This window comes from Petromyzon marinus, chromosome 47, assembly GCF_048934315.1.
Source record: "Petromyzon marinus isolate PM22_M1 ecotype Great Lakes invasive population chromosome 47, UKy_Petmar_22M1.pri1.0, whole genome shotgun sequence".
In the NCBI taxonomy this organism is placed as follows: Eukaryota; Metazoa; Chordata; class Hyperoartia; order Petromyzontiformes; family Petromyzontidae; genus Petromyzon; species Petromyzon marinus.
This window is the reverse complement of record NC_133713.1, coordinates 12,020,604-12,035,275: the sequence shown is the minus strand read 5'-3', so window position 1 is coordinate 12,035,275 and position 14,672 is coordinate 12,020,604. Positions and strand designations below refer to the sequence as shown.

The 14,672-nt window shown below is 47.8% G+C and overlaps 3 non-coding genes across 3 annotated transcripts; all 3 read right to left on the bottom strand.

Annotated features, from left to right (window-relative positions):
• Positions 1 to 345: 345 nt before the first annotated feature.
• LOC116952637 (U2 spliceosomal RNA) lies at positions 346 to 536 on the bottom strand. The gene has a single exon (XR_004404481.1). It is a non-coding gene; the product is annotated as a U2 spliceosomal RNA (small nuclear RNA).
• Positions 537 to 6,123: 5,587 nt separating this feature from the next.
• LOC116952638 (U2 spliceosomal RNA) lies at positions 6,124 to 6,314 on the bottom strand. The gene has a single exon (XR_004404482.1). It is a non-coding gene; the product is annotated as a U2 spliceosomal RNA (small nuclear RNA).
• Positions 6,315 to 8,021: 1,707 nt separating this feature from the next.
• On the bottom strand, positions 8,022 to 8,212 carry LOC116952639 (U2 spliceosomal RNA). Its single transcript, XR_004404483.1, has one exon. It is a non-coding gene; the product is annotated as a U2 spliceosomal RNA (small nuclear RNA).
• Positions 8,213 to 14,672: the final 6,460 nt, after the last annotated feature.

Here is a 14,672-nt window from a genome sequence, read left to right as displayed (position 1 = left end):
TTTCACTTCGGTAAAGTATTGAAAGGGGACGGACGGACACATTAATCTATTGCAGGCTGGTACACTCAGTTTACAACTTCGTTCCTACCAGTATAATGATCTATTTAATATAATCCGCAATGGCGATCATGATACATATCAAGATTGATTTTAAGCTTTCGTGACTGCAGGAATCCATACAAATGAACATGTTATATTTCGAAAAGTTGGATTGGCCCACACCAGATTTTAACCTAAAGGAAGAGAAGTTTCCTGCTCGCCACCCATTTCCGTAACACCGTGCATCACGGAGGAGACGATGTTCCCAACAAAACTATTTTGTTTAAAATTTTCCCTCCCCAAGCGGGGAGGTGCACCATTCCCGGAGGTACTGCAATACCGGGTTGATGCGCGGAGTGGACGGAGCAAGCCCCTATTCCATCTCCCTGTCCCAAAAATCAATTTAATATAAGGTACCACAATGTGGTACGTATCAGATATTAAACTGATAAGAACAGATACTACACTTGATCTTAGCCAAAAGGCCGAGAAGCGATACCTTAACATTGTCGGTGCTGGGGTACACATACTCACGGATACTCTATCTACGCTATGGGTTCAAACCATCAATATCACAAAACAGCTATAATCATATGTTACACAGCTTTCAGCGGAACAAGGAAACATTTTAAATAGCGTGACACTCGTTTTAGAATTGGAAATGTGATGTTTGAATGAAAAAGAATAAGCATGGCACATTGTTGGAATCCCGCGCAATGGCTTATGGGAATGATGTTATTATAGGAATGATGTCATATCGCCCTGCGCCACGTGGCGGCGTCCTGTACGCATTGTGTTCGTGAATAGACTAATATTTGCAATCGATTCTCATGTTCAGGATAATTAATCCAAACGTCGTATATTTTCATGAGTTGTCCTATGTACACTACTCGTGTTTTATAGCGAGTATAGTATAGCATCTTGTTAGAATCCCGCGCAATTACTTCAGCGAAGATATCAGTCAACTTCTCTACGGGATGGTTGTGTAGAGGGATTATAAGACGCAGTTAGCCAGCAGTACCGCTCATGTGCCAGTAAGGGGCAGAAGAGGGGCTGGGGCCCAGTGTTAAAGGACTATGGCCCACAAGGCTCAACGGTAACCCCTATGGAACGGGATACAGACCCCAGGAGGGGACTGGGGAATGACATCACCTCCAGGTCCTGCTAGAAGGTTCTGGAAGGAAGGCGTGGCCGGGGCGGAGTGAGCCACGGCCCTGGATAAAAGCCGGACCTCTGAACGGTCCCGGCAGTCGTCGTCCAGCTGAAGACAAGAATCCTCCTGGCTAGGGCCGGCTCAAGCTGTAACCAGTGAAGACTGAAGAGAAGAACCCCAAGGGTATAGCCGTACCCCTGGCTAGGGTCGGCTCAAGCTATAACCAGTGAAGACGCAAGCTTCACTCAAGGGGGACTTGTAGTAGATTAGTCAGTGAGAGGCGTATTAGTCCGGAGGGGCTCCTTCCTTAGGGTGTGAGGGGCCGCTACCCCTCTGTGTTTGGGGTTGCTGCTAAATATAAACCTCATAGATCTCTCTTCTCGCTATTCAACCCACTACAGTTGTACCCTGTGGAATACAAAACGGATATATTCCATGTAACACAATCTTAATGGTGGTTTGAAAACATTGCATACAGCTTTCAATTATACTATATATTTAAATTCTGACAGTTTAATTTTATACCGAAAATATGTAAATAAATAAAAGTAGCAGCTACCCGCGCAGACGCTCATTGTCATTAGTCCGTACCGCCTTGCACCACGTCTGCGTGATAATACGATGTAAAGTACTGCACTATGAATCAAATCGATATTTTTACCTTTTTTATAAATTACCCGATTTACACTACACGTGTCCCTAGGTCAAATAAAACATCTTGAGATGAGGTCACATTTAAAAGTTTCGACAGTGCAAATCTTGTGTGATTATGGCCTATTTCCTCTACCTCGTGAGCCGCTGTACGCTGTGTAAACGCATCGCGATTTCTATATGAAACTCGAGGCGAATACTGACAACCGAAAGAGGTGAGTGGAGTCAGACAGTACACACGAGGACAATTCATTGCGTGAGGGAGGAGACCAAACCGACGGTACAGATGAGACACCTCATTCAGACGCAATACGAACTCATCCTAGACGAGGTGTTGTGAGCACACAACCATACGAAACAACACAACTTCACAAACCAAATGGCTCTCTTTAGTTTATATTTTCTCCCTCCAAGCAGGTGTCTCTACTTGACTACTGTGACATCGTGTATAAATCAGCCCCAAGTACTGTACTGAAGAAGCTTGATTCCATCTATCACTCGGCCTTAAGATTTACATTGAACTGCCCATATAGGACTCAACACTGTGATCTCTACATTGGGTCAAAATTAACATCTCTTAATGTTCGATGGATTGTGCACCAGTTCTTATTTATTCACGATGTACTTACAAAAAAATCCGCAGACTACCTGCTGGATCTCTCTGTTTCAAAGAACAAATTTGACCTCAGGTCTTCGCTCATTTACCAGCTTCACATTCCCTATTGCCGTACAAAAACTGGAGGAAGGGCCTTTGATATTTATGCCCCCTCAGGGTCTGGAATGCTATTGCCAATAAACCATAACTTGAATCACTACCTATGAGATCGTCACTCAAAACTGCTCTAGAGGAGTTGTACACCCCTAGCTGTCACTGCTATTCATTGGAGTAAAATAAAATGTTTCGCTCCGGATGACGCTGCAAAGTATTATCTGTATTTTGATTTAGCGTGCTGATCTTAAAAGTGCATTGAAAACCCCAAAAACCTTTATTATGAATAATATTGGTCGCGAAAGCCTACGTGTTAAACTGACTAACCTCTATGGGGAGGATACTTTTCTTAAAACCAGAAAATTGGAGAAGCTCCGCATTAAGCGGATGAAATTGATATCTTCACTGGCGTTCCTCAAAAGGTGCAGAGATTCAAAGGTAATACCAAACGCAGTTAAAATAACACATCACATAAAGTCTTCCAAAGCTAACCAAATACTACACAAAGCTAGCGAATTATTATTAATAGAGAGAATATAGCACAATGGGAGTGAATTATCTTACATTTCGGAATCGCTAAAGCAGTTACACTTAGATATAAGCAATAGTGTATCTATGCATTATTGGAATATAATCGATAACATAACACAACAATCGGCTGATAATGTGTTTAAACTAACAAAAACTAACCAAGTTAATAAATTTTCTAGACTACATAATAAATCCCTACCGAAAACCAAAAATGTAAAAACAAAACCGTACTGAACTTGACTAACACTGTATTAACCGGTGACATGGTCTCTGTCCTTTCTAAAGGCCTTAACTTTGCCGTTACCCCATACACAATTCCAGTGGATGAGATAATTGCTGAGGTAGAATCAGCAGTTAGACTCCTTCCACATAATGAGGCATAGATGACTAGACATGAGGTTGCTAAAATAATTGAGAATAGCAAAGTTCCAAAAGTAAATATTAGCTCTAACGAGGCAAAAGCCTTAAGAGAGCTGCGTGTAAACAAGGATATCCAAATCCTAGCAGCTGATAAAGGCCGCACTACTGTAGTGATGTCACGAGCTGATTATGATAATAAAATTAGAAATTTACTAGAGGAAAGTACCTACATTAAAATTAAACGAGATCCAACTAATACTTTAGAACGTAAGACCACTGCAATAATTGCAAATTCATTAATCCCTAAAAATGAGCAATACCAAATTAAGCCAAGGGCCTCAAAACCACCTAGACTCTATGGGCTACCAAAGATTCATAAAATCGGCATCCCATTACGACCCATAGTCAGTACAATTGGCTCTGCCACATATCAATTAGCAAAAAATATAACCAAACAAATACAGCCCTACATCGGTAGGACATCTTCATTCATAAAAAAATTCAGAACATCTTGTGAATGTGATTAAAGATATTAAACTTACTCCTGATGATTTTCTGGTAAGTTTTGATGTGATTTCTCTATTCACTAAGGTTCCAGTGGACGAATCGCTTAAATTACTTGATACACTAGTAAAGAATACAGGTTTACCAAAATATATTCCGAAACTTGCTGGCCAATGTTTAAATAAAACTTACTTCTTATGGAGAGAGGATTTCTTTAAACAAAAGGAAGGAGCAGCAATGGGTTCTCCTTTATCCCCTGCTATAGCAAATTTGTACGTGGAAAACTTTGAAATAAGAGCACTTGCCTCTAGCACATTAAAACCATCCTTTTGGTTTAGATATGTGGATGACACTTTGGTTGTCTGGCCACATGGTAAAGATACACTTAATGATTTTCTAAATCACCTCAATGCACAAAACCCGGCCATCCAATTTACCATGGAAATGGAGGTGAATAACACACTCCCATTCCTAGATATTTTGCTTGGACATGGCCTAAACGGTAAAATAACGCACAGCGTTTACAGAAAGCAAACGCACACTGATGCCTATCTGAATGCAGAATCACATCATCATCCAGCTCAGAAATCCTCTCTTATCAAGACGCTCATACATCGGGCTAAAACAGTGTCAGATGGTGAGAGTCTAGTGAGAGAGATTAAACACGTTAAAGACGCACTACGACAGAATGGCTACAACAATGCTCAAATTAACAGAGCACTGAATGCCAAATCATGATCGCAAAGCAATACTGCTGAAAGCGACCAGATTGTTAAAACAATAAAAATTCCATATATCTCAGGAGTAACTGACAAATTAGCCCGTGTTTTGCAAAAGCAAAACATTACAGTAAGATTTGGTACAGTACACAAAATTCAAAAACTAGTATCTTGCACTAAAGACGCATTACCTAAATTATCAACAGAAGGTGTATATCGGATTAATTGTTTATGTGGCAGCTGCTACATTGGACAGACGGGACGTAACATCAGCGTAAGACTAAAAGGACATCAGAGAAATATTAAATTATCTCAAACACAACTGTCGGCAGTGGCAGAACATGTGTGTCAACAAGGACACTCAATTGATTTTGACAATGTTGCAGTGTTGTGTAAAACGAATTATTACTGGCAAAGACTAATTAGAGAATCCATTGAAATTGAGAGGAATAAGAATAACTTTAATCGCTCTGACAGCTACAGGCTTAGTGCAGCCTGGAAGCGTATTATTAAATAATACACATTACATTTTGATTTAAGGAATTACTCATCTACAACTCATTACTAATCATAACCAATGACTGATTACTAATCGATTATATAATTACAATACCCCCCTCCGCCTCTAATCACTGCACCTGATATGAGTTAAGTGATGACTTCACCCTGCTGCTCTATATAAAACCGGGAGCAAGCGAGGGCTTTACCATTCTGGCGAATTGCCCGATGATGCTGGATGTATTTACCAGCGAAACGTCGTAGCGATCTAACCCAAAAACCTTTATGATGAAAAAATTTGATACTCCGACTGATGCTTCTGTTGTTGTGGAGTAACTCATGCAGCCAGCTATGGCTCTAGGATTTGGTGTTACGTGTTATCTATGTAGTTTATTGTAAAAATTCGGTAACAGTCCCTGTGATCACTTACATTGCAATAATGGCTTTATTTTTTGGTGATTTCGAAAACGTTTTTTGGTTTGGACATGTTTGTTTTGCTGTAGTACAGAGTTAGACTGATGGCCTTAATCTAAGTTTTCTTGTGGTTGTTGTTTCACTTGCATCCCACTGGGATTTTTTGCACACAGCGTTGGTGTACGGTGCTTTTTTCAGGAATATTTTGCTGTTTTTTTCACAGTCACATTAAGATGTTTTCTTGTTTGTGTTTTTGTTTGTTGTGGTTGCACCCGAATCAAGAGCCGAATGGCTCACATGGCTATACCAAAAGAAATGAACTGTCGATGGATCAGCCCCACAGTGAATGCTTTTAGCCACAAGGCCCTAGAAAAGGATGCGCGTCACCCAACCGCTGAGGAAGAGCTGACACTCTAAAGCAGTTGTCTTCGAAAATTGTCCCTTCGACCTAACCAACCCAAGCTTGCCAACTGCTGACATTGTGCATCAGGCAGCAAATGCTGACCTAACATCTTTCTTTGTTCAAAATTTTCCCTCCCCAAGCGGGGAGGTGCACCATTCCCGGAGGTACTGCAATACCGGGTTGATGCGCGGAGTGGACGGAGCAAGCCCCTATTCCATCTCCCTGTCCCAAAAATCAATTTAATATAAGGTACCACAATGTGGTACGTATCAGATATTAAACTGATAAGAACAGATACTACACTTGATCTTAGCCAAAAGGCCGAGAAGCGATACCTTAACATTGACGGTGCTGGGGTACACATACTCACGAAGTTTCTATCTACGCTATGGGGTCATACTATGATTATCACAAAACAGCTATAGTCACATGCAACACAGCTATACGCGGAATATGGAAACATTACAAATATCTTGACACTCGTTTTGGAGTTGGAAATATGATGTTTTAATCCAAAAAGTATAAGCGTTCCACATGATGAGAATCCCGCGCAATGGCTTATGGGAATAATGTTATTGCGGCCATGTCGCCTTGCGCCACGTGGTGGCGTGCTGTACGCATTGTGTTCGTGAATAGATTGTAATGTTTGCAATCGATTCTCATGTTCAGGATAATTAATCCAAGCGTCCTATATTTTCATGAGATATCCTATTTACACTACTCGTGTTTTATATCGAGTATAGTATAGCATCTTGTTAGTAAAGAGATATTATCACTAAACGTCCCTACGTGATGGGTCGAACCATGTTGAACACAAAGCGGATACATTCCATGTAACACAATCGTGGTTTCAAACCATTGCATACAGCTTTACATTATACTTTATGTTTAAAGTTGGACAGTTGATTTTTTATACCGAAAATATGTAAACATAGCAAAGTATTAGCTACCCGCGCAGACGCTCATTGTCATTAGTCCGTACCACCGTGCACCACGTGGCGTGTGCTGTACACACCACGTGTGTGTGATCATACGGCGCAAAGTACTGCACCTATGATCCAAATCGATATTTGATAAATTACCCGATTTACACTACACGTGCCCCTAGGTCAAATAAAACATCTTGAGATTACGTCACATTTTAAAGTCTCGACAGTGCAAATCTTGTGTGATTATGACCTGTTTCCTATACCTCGCGAGCCGCTGTACGCTGTGTAAACGCATCGCGATTTCTATATGAAACTCGAGGCGTATACTGACGGACTCTCTGTAATTCGAATCACCGATGCACATTCCACAGGCTGACATGACAACCGAAAGAGGTGAGTGGAGCCAGACAGTACACACGAGGACAATTCATGGGGTGAGGGAGGAGACCAAACCGACGGTACAGATGAGACACCTCATTCAGACGCAATACGAACTCACTCAAGACGAGGTGTTGTTGTGAGCACACAACCATACGAAACAACACAACTTCCCTCCCCACGCGGGGAGGTGCTCCATTCCCGTAAAGATGGATTGGCCCACAGCTAACACATTGGACTCTAGCCAAAAGGCTGAGAAGGGATGCGTCAAATTAGGCCTGAAATGTAAAATAAAGTGCCCACTCCAATTAAAGTTTAACAACCTCACTCAATTATAACCCTTTGACATCGTGCATCATTCAGTGAATACTCAAATCTCTGTTTCATAATATAGGGTTTTTGGGTGATATCATATAAATAATATAAATGTAACGTTAAATCCCACCACCAACCGACACAGCCAACTAATAAGGATTACGTAGAGAGAGAAATAAATAAATAATAGAATACGACGTTTCGATGGCAGGTAGAACAAATTTGAGAGAGACATAACACAGACACGGAAACAACAAAGACACAGCATAGACACACAGAACGGTTGTCACGTAAACAGAACATGCCAATTCGTCACTAGTACAGCACACTGGCTGTGTTGGAGAACCAACTATGGGGGGTGGATTTCTGACACTTGTCGTTCAATCTTAATTTATTTAACACTTTCCCTCCCCAAGCGGGGAGGTGCACCATTCCCGGAGGTACTGCAATACCGGGTTGATGCGCGGAGTGGACGGAGCAAGCCCCTATTCCATCTCCCTGTCCCAAAAATCAATTTAATATAAGGTACCACAATGTGGTACGTATCAGATATTAAACTGATAAGAACAGATACTACACTTGATCTTAGCCAAAAGGCCGAGAAGCGATACCTTAACATTGTCGGTGCTGGGGTACACATAGTCACGGACTTATTCTTTACGCTATGGGGTCATACCATGATTATTAAAACAACCAGCAATAAATACATGTAACAATATACAGATACACATTATGAATTACAGTAATCACGTTTAAGTCACAATGTTTATGTTTGCATCAAAATATATAGGTACAGCACATTCTTAGAATCCTCTGCAATGACTTATGGGAGTGATGTCACAACATTTGTCTACGCTATGGGTCGTACAATGCAAAACGGATATTTTACATAGAACAATCTTAATCGTGACGTGAAAACGTTGTGAGCAGCTTCACCTTCATATATTTAAATTCTGATAGCTTATTTTTGTACCGATAGAAAATTATGAGCATCCTGCACCAGAGGCTCACGTCATTCCGCCTTGCGCCACGTGGCGGCGTGCTGTACACACCCGGATGTACAGCGATCCTATTTACACGACACGTGTCCCCTATTAACTCAACATCTCGAAATGCGGCCAGATTTCAAAGCTTCGTAAGCCCAAATCGTACCAATTGTATTGAATTCTAATGCACTATTTTCCCCTACAAAGCCCCTATTTCATCTCCCTGTTCCAAAAACAATCAATGTAATGTCAATGTGGCCCGTATCAGAGATTACATTGATAAGAACACTTGATGGACGACAGGCGGAGAGTTTTGGTACTCACTGTTTTGCTTTTAGAATTTGTTAAGATTTAGTTATTGCATGCCCCCCCCCCCCCTTCATCACAGTCCACGCTGCAGGGATGCATTAGGCCCAAGTAGACTACGGGTGCCTTCACGCCCCCACGTCCCACACGCGCACACACGCGCACACACACCCACACACGCGCACGCACACCCACACGCGCACGCACACACACACGCGCGCACGCACACACACGCACGCGCACACACACCCACACACGCGCACGCACACCCACACACGCGCACGCACACACACGCGCATACACACGCACACGCGCGCACACACACGCGCGCACCCCATCATCGCTCATTCTAATTCCAGCGCTGCCGACTGTGGTCTCGTTATCCCAGCTCCTCTACGCGCGAGTCGTCCATCTGCCCCGCAAAAGGCGGTGCTGATTTCATCGCCTCCGCTACCACCCACCCACTATTGCCCCCCCCTCCCCCCCACAGGCCCCCCTCCGGAATTAATGAGCCACATAGAGAATTTGTTTGCCCGGCTGTTGCTGATGTTTGGGAATGTAAGCATTTATGGCCTCCGGGGCAAATAAAATGAAGCCACATCTTCGGCCACGCAAGGCACAACAACGGGTTCATGTGCGCGAGGTGGATCCAGGATGACAATGGAGAGAGATGATGTCGAGGCGTGGACGAGGCTCACGCCGGAACAGACCGCGAGGACAGCAAGAGACAAAAGTCAGTGGAGAATGATTCCGATGCGCGCCATTGGACGCCCCTTATCGCGAACGAAACAAATGATCATGCATTGCTCCATCCGGGTTCCATTCGGGTCGCACCTCTGAGAGGGGTTTTTTAAACCCTCGCGAAAAACGCGAAGATGCGTGGGCAGAAGATGAAATATATCTCGCGATACCAGACGAGGGGAAGCGTCACGTGGCGTGGCCTTGAGCGACTATCGTGGCGACTGTTCGAGATTGCCTTCTCACTGATTTAGCCTTTCAATTGCTTTGTCCGAGAGATAAACAAAGATCCCCCGTATAACCTTAACAGACTGTAGGGGCAAGTGCTGTTAGCGAGTACCTATGAAGGCCGGCACGGCACACGAGGAGGTGGATGGCCAGCACCACGCTTTTGTCTCCCCAGTGACGATGTTTTTACACACCGTACCAGGTACTCATTTGAGGCTGAGTAGACATAGGGGAGGCCCAGTACCGGTTCAGATAATCGCCACTGGTGTTGACCGTGAGCGGGAATCAAACTCGGTTAGCCGGGTTCGTAGCGCAGCGGGCTAACCGCTACACCACCGCTCCCCACAAGTCAGAGAGATACACTCACCCACTCACCCACCCACTCGCTGACCCACCCACCTACTCACCCACCCACTCACCCGCCCACTCACTCGCTGACCCACCCACCCACTCACCCACCCACTCGCTGACCCACCCACCTACACACCCACCCACTCACCCACCCACTCGCTGACCCACCCACCTACACACCCACCCACTGACCCGGCCACCCACTCACCCGCCCACTCACTCGCTGACCCACCCACCTACTCACCCGCCCACCCACTCGCTGACCCACCCGCCCACCCACCCACTCATCCACCCACCCGCTCACTCACTCGCTCATCCACCCACTCACCCACCCGCTCACCCACCACTGGTTAAAGTTTGTATTTGGGTCGATGCCAAGTTGCATGGTCTTTGGTTTGGTGGTCGTAGCCGCAGTCGATGTGGCGATGACTCTCCTGATGCGCATTCCGTATCCGCATCGTCGGTCGTTGCCCATTGTCTCGAGTTGGGTTCCCATTCGCATTATTAGGTCACTGACCAAAGCCGAAATGTTGAATGATCGAACCCAGACGCTTCTCGTCGCGAGACACAAGCGTCACCACTGCGCACACTCCCAGTGGTGCAGCCCGCGACTTGCATGGCCAACCGCGCCGTAAAGAGCGCCACGCGTTGCTGTTGGCGCCTGGCCGCGGTCGCAGGGTCGACGCTGCGCCGTGAGCGCAACTCGCTACGTGGGGTGCGCCCCCACAGTGGCCCCACAGCGACCCCAAAGCGACCCCACAGCGCCCCAAAAGCGACCCCACAGCGACCCCACAGCGACCCCACAGCGACCTCAAAGCGACCCCACAGCGCCCCCACAGCGCCCCCCAAAGCGACCTGAAAGCGCCCCCACAGCGACCCCAAAGCGGCCCCAAAGCGCCCCCACAGCGACCTCAAAGCGGCCCCACAGCGACCCCACAGCGACCCAAAGCGACCTCAAAGCGACCCCACAGCGACCCCACAGCGCCCCCACAGCGCCCCCCAAAGCGACCTCAAAGCGCCCCCACAGCGACCTCAAAGCGGCCCCACAGCGACCCCACAGCGACCCAAAGCGACCCCAAAGCGACCCCACAGCGACCCCACAGCGCCCCCACAGCGACCTCAAAGCGACCCCACAGCGACCCCACAGCGACCCCACAGCGACCCCAAAGCGACCTCAAAGCGCCCCCATAGCGCTCCTCGACCATCCCAACGCCCAGCGCAGTCGAGCCTAGGGGTACCCCCCCCCCCCCTCAGCAACAAGCCACCCCTAAGCAGGCACAAGGAGCGGACCCGCGTTTGGGGCCCAGGCGCCGTGCTATGAAGAGTGAGGGGGGTGGGTGGAGTGGGGGGTGGTGTGGGGGGTGAATTGGGGGGTGGGGCCTCTGTAATTGTTTGCATCACGCAGGTCTCATGCCACGGGCACTGCGCGCCACTGAACAGGTTCGACGCAGCAGCAGAGAGTTCTGGGTCCGTGATGCCGCGAGGGGACAGCTCGTTAGGACGCGAGTGAGGTTATTGACATCGCCATTTAGCCCGAGAAGCCGCTCAGACGCCGCGTCCTCACGGACCGGAGCTGTTTGCGCGGCCCCGCCGCTCCGTGTACCCGGCGCGCAGGGACCACGGGAGAGGCAGGGTGATGGCGATGGTGGTGGATAACTCCGGTGGTGATGGTGATGGTGGTGGATAACTCCGGTGGTGATGGCGATGGTGGTGGATAACTCCGGTGGTGATGGCGATGGTGGTGGATAACTCCGGTGGTGATGGTGATGGCGATGGATAACTCCGGTGGTGATGGTGATGATCAATACGCAGGGGGGTGTGGTCCTGATGATGATGATGATGTATGCGATTTGTACCGGGAGTTCACACTGTCCAACGTGGTACCTTGAAAACTTCGATAAAAGTTGGCACGTGCGGAGCTGGAATAAGCAACGCGACCCGTCCTCCATCATGAGAGTAGTGAGGATTTCACTGCCCGTGTTGCACGCGGGTGCATGCGTGAGGTGCACGTGTACAGCCCTTCTGTCAACATACCGCTGAATGAGGGCCTCCCCACGGCGCGGGGATTGTTTGACCATACTTCACCACGATGGTCCGTGCGGGTTGGTCAAAGCGGGGAACTTATAGGCGATAGCATAGAAGTAGAGTGCAACTGTAGATTTGACTCCACTGCCCCGTGCTGCCCACAATGTAGTCCCGCCTGTCCTTACAAGGAGCGAGCGGTGTTCTGCGTGACGCTTGCCCATCCAGAACCTGTCCAGGTCCGAGCCTGGTGACCATTCCCGGTTATTTGGCCATAGGCGCGTTTCGAGGCGTTGTGTTATTCACTCGTGTTGTTGTTGTTGTGCCTGCTCGTCGCTGATTGGCGTAGGCTGCACGCGGTCCACGCATCTGACGAGTGGGCAGGCGATGGGTCGCTGACACAACGGCCGGAGCCGGAACCCTTGGCCCAGTGGTGGTGGCCCGTCTGCCGCTCGCTGCACAGTGCACAGCTTTCATGGGGTTCGACTCCGGCAGCCCACCCTGGTTATTACTGCGTTGTGGTGTCTATCACTACGTTGTGGTGTCTATCACTGTGTCGTGTCTATCACTGTGTCGTGTCTATCACTGTGTTGTGGTGTCTATCACTGTGTCGTGTCTATCACTGTGTTGTGTCTATCACTGTGTCGTGTCTATCACTGTGTCGTGTCTATCACTGTGTCGTGTCTATGCGTCGTGTCTATCACTGTGTCGTGTCTATCACTGTGTCGTGTCTATCACTGTGTTGTGGTGTCTATTACTGCGTCGTGTCTATCACTACGTCGTGTCTATTACTGCGTCGTGAAACGAGTAGCAGCAGCAGCAGCAGCAGCAGAAGAAAGACCCGCAAACGTCTTCACGTGGACTGAGTCACTTGTGGTACATTGTAGATCCCTACTGGCAGACCACACACGTCTGTGAAACATTGCCGCGCCTTTTTTCGTAAGAGCCTTTGCGCTGTACGAATGTCGCCATAACCAAATGTATTCACCGATCAATTATTATTATTACTATCATTCTGATTATCATCGTCCAGGCGATGAGCTGCAGGAGATGGACAGGCGTGGGCTGCATGTGAATCACTCCCGCAGCTGTCGCCCCGCCTGCATCCCCAGGACTATCGCGCCCCATCCCGCAGTAGAGCCTCTGAACATTCTATTATCTGGACATTCTATTATCCAACAGTAGAGGATCTGGACAGTCTATTATTCCGGCTGTCTCTCAAGATCTAAACATCGCAATGCGTGGTGGGGGGGGGGGGGGGGGGGGTTCTCTTTTTTAACGTCCACTTATCGTGATGTAAAAAAATTGCGGACAGATAATTAAGAGAGAATATGAGCGAACTAATGGGATTTTTTGCCTCCGCAGCGTCCCCTTTCAAATGTGAATTTCGACGCGGAGCGGTCATTAACCCGGCTAATATAGGGCCCCGCGTGAACCACGAGTGCACTCTCACATCTCCCTGGAATCACAGTCGCCCATTCCATTGACGTTCACGCAGCGTGGTGCAGTGACCACGGAGATGCGCCGCCGTTTCGCTATCCAGATGACGGGGCTTTCCTAACTCGCTCACTGACGCGAACGCTTTCGCGATCCCCGTGCTCCAAGCTTCCCGGCTCCGGAGTTCTCGACCTGCCCGCCCGCCCGGCTAAAATGAAAAGCATTTATATCAAAGGAAAATCCTGCCACAACCTCTCAAATCAAGCTGCCGTCCGATATTAAAAAAGCCTTTCGCCAGCTCTTAAAAAAAACCCCTTCCACCATCAATCAAGAGATGAAGCCGGCTCGATGGCTCAGCAGAAGGTCGCGAGTTGAGATCCTTGGACTCAGGCCATAATCATTCTGGGGTCGATAAAATAGGTACCGATTTGAGCGGTGTGCACTATGGATAGACCGCGCCGACCCGCCATATGAATGTGGAATTCCCATCACTGGTCGCGGAGCTTTAAACAGGAGATGAGCGCCGCCTCAATGCTCACTTGAGCAGAAAATCACTTTGGACTTTTTATCTCTCAAAATAATCCGGGCCCTAGGCCTGAGGCCACCCAACCGCAACCGCGTTTTTATATTCGCCCTGCGACGACTCCGAGACGGCTCAGACACTCCGCTGACGGCTGAGCGCCTCATTTCTAAATTCTTATGGTACGGTCGAACAATGTGGGTGACGGTCCTGGGCGTCCCCTAGGTCGACTCGGCCTCAAATCAGTACCTGGTGCGGTGTGTAAAAACCGCGCTGTTGCGGTGCGTAAACATTAACAACTGGGGAGACAAAGGCGGCCGGGCGTGGGGCTGGCCGTGCTACCGTCTCGTGTGCCCCTCTGCCGGCACAGCGCGCTCGCTCGCGGCACGGGTCACGTGTGTGCACGTGTTGACACGTGACCTGCGGGGCCGCGCGTCGTGTCGACGGCGCCCGGTGCCCAACTCAGCCCTGCTGTGGTGGC